Here is a 5014-nt window from a genome sequence, read left to right as displayed (position 1 = left end):
TTTGTAATTCAACTTCTCATCGGCTGCCTGAGTTATTTTTTAAAATCATATATTATCTGATGATCCCACATTTCCTAAAAGACCCGCTTGACCTTAATTACCTGCAACATTATTTCCCAAAATGAGGTCTGGAGAACACTGGCCCTACAGGATTTTAATAGATACTACTAGATTTGGGAGTGCCGAGTTAAAAGATGTGTTCACTACTCAGTACCATAAAAGGCCCCAGCCCTTATTAATGCTATTGTGCATCGTGTGGCTCCAGGAGGTGGGGTGGGGCACACAGGGCTTCCCAAACACTGATTCTGAAGCTCTTCTTAGAGAACATACTGAGGCACAAGGTTCTACGGAGTGTGCTTCAAAAGATACTGCCTGGAGGATAACACCGATTTTCAAGATCTGATCCTAAAATTCCCTTTTCAACTATAAATTAGGATGAAAAACAATGAATTTGGTTTGTCCCCATCCTCTGTCCAGCCCCTATTCAACATGGTAGCAGGAACCCTTCCTGGTAAGTTCTCATCTTCTGGTCGGGGAGCAATTACCAAGTGGCTGCCTCCTGGTAAAAGAAAACAGGCCAGCCTTCCACGTGGTGGGACGCGACACTGGTGGTTGAAAACGCTTAGGACAGAGGAAATGAGTTTGCCAACTGCCCTCTCAAGTGACAGGGCTGCCATGTGACAGGACACTGCTGCTCCCAGCTTGAACAAGCCACCGAAACCAGAAAGGGCTTTACTCTGTAGCAAGTCCAGAGAACCTAGCCTTAGTGGTATCCACCTGAAACTGTGTGGCTATTACTACAGGCTCTCTGCTCCTGCTGTCAAGGAGGAGCCCCTCCTAGCAGGACAGTCACCTTCTCCCTTCCTGGACAGGATGGTCACCCTCCCACACCACACAGGACTGTGACATCAGCTGGCATTCCAGCAGGGCTAATCCCAAATTATCCTGAGCTCTGTCTTTGATGCCCTGCTGGGGAGGCTGAGCAAGAGGCAGCTGAGCAGTTCCCACCTCAGCACAGGAGAAAGAGGCCAGGAAGCCCAGGGTGTGGGGGAGCTCTGCCTCCTTCGTCTCCACCCAGAACCTCCCATGGCCCTCAACTATCCGGGCAAGATGACTCATCTTGGCATCAAGGATCTCCATGTCAGCCCCAGCCCCTCAACCCCATCCTCTAATTATGCAGGAAGCACAGTGATTAAGAGTGAACAACAGGGGCAGGCTCTCCGAGGCAACCCTGCCTGCAGCCTTTGGTACTAAGTGACTTCAGTCAACCCGAGACTTGGTATCTGTGTCTGTAAACAGGAGGGAATGGTAATAATAGTGTCTGCCCAGAGGACTATTTCCAGAGTTGAGATAATGCATGTAAAGCGCTTGGCACTGCGCTTGTTACACGGCGAACATTCAATAAATCAGGAATCTGGAAAGCCACCAAAAAATAATAATAATAGAGACATCCATAGAGAAAAAAAGCTAGCCATTGCCTATTTTTATGAATAAAGTTTTATCAGAACACAGTCACATTCACACTGTCTGTGGCTCCCCCACACCCCGACCCTCCCCGGTACAGAGGCAGAGTGGAGTCTTTGCAACAGAAGCCATGGTGCCCACAAAGCCTAATATATTTGCCATGTGGCCCTTTACAGGAAGATTTTCCAAGCCCTACAATAAGTGCTCACTGACTAGTAGTTACTCCACTCCAATGACGCTGCTCACCCTTCCTTGGTGAACCCTGTCACTTCCTCTGTGTCTTTAGTTCAGGCATTCTCTCCCCTCCCCCCAGGCAGGTGAAACACCTAACACAACGCCTGGCTCCCAAAGTGCTCACTGGACGATTCTCCCCTCCCTTCCCAGCTCAGAAACACTGATTCTAACACTGCCCAGACGCTACAGCTGAGTGTCAGACCTTCTACTTCCATTTCTTCATGTGTGCAAATTCATGGCATTGTATTCTGATTCAGCTTTATGTGCCTCTAATTTTTTTTTCAGTAGGACCTCAGTACATCTTTGCTGAATGAGTGACAATCTGCACCTTGAGGTGAGCCTCTACCCTTCAGCAATCAACTCCAGCACTGTCCTCCCAGGAAGCATCCCTGGAACCGACGTCTGGAAATGTGTGCAGTATCAAAACAGCACCACCAAGACCCCACCTGATCAGGGACGCACTTGGAGTCCAGTGATGCTTCCTTATTGCTCTCCACAGATCTCCATTCTCAGCACTGATGTCACCTCACACAAGGACCCAAAATGCTCCCAAGTCTTCTCCTTCCCCTCCTCCTTCCTCTTCTTTCTTTCAAAAAGTATAAATTATAATTATACACAGAGAAATAATATATACACACATACACATTTATACATAGATAGATCTAAAATATACAGTCTAACCTATAGCTCAATAATAAATCAAACACCTTTGTAGCCATTGCCCAGCTTTGACAGTGGCCCATCCCCTGTGGCTGGGACAGCCCTGCTTACCCACCCCCACAGCCCTCACTTGCCTCCTCTATCCTAGTAACCACTCTCCTGATTTTCATGTTATTTCATTTCTTCCTTTTCATTCAGTCTACCCACCTCTCTAAACAAGTAATTGTCCACTTTGCTGCTATTTTGCACAAATGAAATCCTATTGAGTGCATCCTTCTGGATCTGGTTTTTTGTTTTTAAGATTCACCAATATTGCTCCTGGCGAGGCGGCACATGCCTGTAATCCCAGAAGCTTGGGAGGCTGAGACAAGAGGATCACGAGTTCAAAGCAGCCCCTCAGCAACAGAGCGGCCCTAAGCAACTCAGTGAGACCCTGTCTCTAAATAAAATACAAAATGGGGCTGGGGATGTGGCTCAGTGGCCAAGTGCCCCTGAGTTCAATTTCTGATACTCATACCCACCCCACCCCCCCAAAAAAAAGAAAAAGATTCACCAACATTGATACATAAAACTGAACTTTTTTCATACTATATGTACTGTTTTATGAGTATATAAAACTTATTTATCCTATATCCTGTTGATGTTGATGTTGTTTTGAATGTTTACTATTACGAATAATGAAACTATGCGTACTTCTGCAATTATATTCCTTATAGCATAATTGCTGAGTTGCAGGAATGTCTGACTTGGCTAATTAATGCTAAGTTGTTTCCTGACATAATTGTGCTGATTCACTCTCCTAACAGCATTGTATGCAAGCTCTCTTTGCTTTGTAGCCTCAGTAACACTTCCTATTGGCTTACTTTAATTTTTGCCAATTGAGTATAAATCGATATCCTTTAGTGGCTTTAAATTTTACATTTTCCTACTTGCTGATGAGGGTAAACATTTTTTCATAAGTTCTGGAACATCTATAATATGTTCTGGATCCTAATCTTTTATCCATTACGTGTTTTGCAAATAGCTGCTCTGGAACATGCAGAGCATCTGTTTGGGGAACCCATCCCTGTCCCAAGGAGCTCCATGCCCTGGCACCACATTTCCTAACTCAGCTCAGAGTCTTATCCTTGATAACTGAGGGTGCAGGCAAGACCAGTGTTAGTTTTCCTACTGGGCACCAGTTACAGAGGCCTGAGGGCCACTTGCAATTCCAACCATAACCATGGTCACCAAAACTAGGACTTCATGGCTCCAGAGAGGGCTTAAGATATGCTGGCTTTACCGCAGCAGCCTCAGAATCGCACGCCAGCATTTCACTTGCCAGTGGTGTCTCAGGAGTGCCCAGCTCCCTCTGCTCCAGGGCCGGGGAAGCTGGGGAGCCTAATGGCCATGCTGGTGAGCAGCCAGATGCTCGCTGCTCAGCAAATAGCCTTCAGCTGGTCACGCATGGCCCCTCCTAGCAAGGTCTCAGCTGAGCCCTCTAGCAGCTGGCCAGGCTCTTTCAAGGTCCAACCAGTGAAGAAACAGCCTGGGGTGTGCTCGCTCGCCTGGAGAGAGCCAGCCGCAGCCTGCTCCGCAGCATTGCCTGGCAGCTCCCCCCGGGCTGTCATCTAATGGGCAGCAAGACAGAACCCCTTAGCTTTCCCTGCTCCTGAAGAGGCCTGGTCAAAATGCAGGAAACAAAAACAGAAATCCTGCAGCATGCAGGTGACACAAGACTTGGAAACAGCCCTTTTGTCAGTGTTTCCCTAGGAAAATGTGAAAAGCAAGTCCTAGGTCCTAAGATATACAAAATGACTTCAACTTGAAATACACCTCCCAGATCTGAGAAAGTTCCCCAAATTAAAAACCCAGAATCCACTCTGTTGCATGTTTGCAAACATGCTTCTGGTCTGCTCAATAGTAGTTCAAAAATTCTAGAGGTAGAGAAAAAAAAATGTGGTATTCATTTCCTGTTGGTGCCCTTGGTATTCTTAAGGGGAAGCTCCCTGTCTGGAGATGTGTTCTCTCTCCATCAGACCTGCCTTCGGTATCCATGTTAATTCACAAGATGCAACTGAGATTTCAGAGCACCAAAAAGCTTATTTTAGTTATTGATTGAAATTTCCTTTCCTGGGAAAAGTATAAAAGAAGCATCAGAGTTGATTACAGTTAGCACAAAGTGGGGAAGGAAAGACAACATCCAGAATCCACATAACCTACACCCTCCATCCTGGTGATGCAATAAGATCTTCTTGAAAAGAAATGATATTTTTCTGGGGCTGGGTATATAGCTCAGTTGGTAGAGTGCTTGCCTAGTATGCACAAGGCCCTGGGTTCAATCCCCAGCATCACAAAAAAAAAAAAAAAAAAAAAAAAAAGTAGTACAACAAGAAGTGTTTGCTACACTAAAGAGAACAGAAGCAAATCCATTTGGACTGAAGACATGAGATTGTTTGTATTATCCTCATTTCCTGATCTGTGCACCATAAACCCAAAGTTATTCTTCCATGTTGGAAAAGACACCAGAACATGAAATTCCAAAGCAACAAGTGTCAAGTGTGGGATTATAAAAGGATGCTGCCCCGGCGCTCGCTCGCGCTCTCTCTCTCTCTCTCTCTCTCTCTCTCTCTCTCTCTCTCTCTCGTACTAGGGATTGACCCCACCAACCCCAGGG

The 5014-nt window shown here is 46.1% G+C and overlaps 1 non-coding gene across 1 annotated transcript; it reads left to right on the top strand.

Moving 5' to 3' along the window:
• The first annotated feature begins 4624 nt into the window (after nucleotides 1-4624).
• Nucleotides 4625-4694, top strand: Trnat-agu (transfer RNA threonine (anticodon AGU)). The gene has a single exon. It is a non-coding gene; the product is annotated as a tRNA-Thr (tRNA).
• The last annotated feature ends 320 nt before the right edge of the window (nucleotides 4695-5014 follow it).

Source organism: Urocitellus parryii, chromosome 3 (genome assembly GCF_045843805.1).
Source record: "Urocitellus parryii isolate mUroPar1 chromosome 3, mUroPar1.hap1, whole genome shotgun sequence".
Taxonomy (NCBI): Eukaryota; Metazoa; Chordata; class Mammalia; order Rodentia; family Sciuridae; genus Urocitellus; species Urocitellus parryii.
The sequence above is the reverse complement of the archived record's forward strand: the minus strand, read 5'-3'. Positions and strand labels throughout refer to the sequence as shown.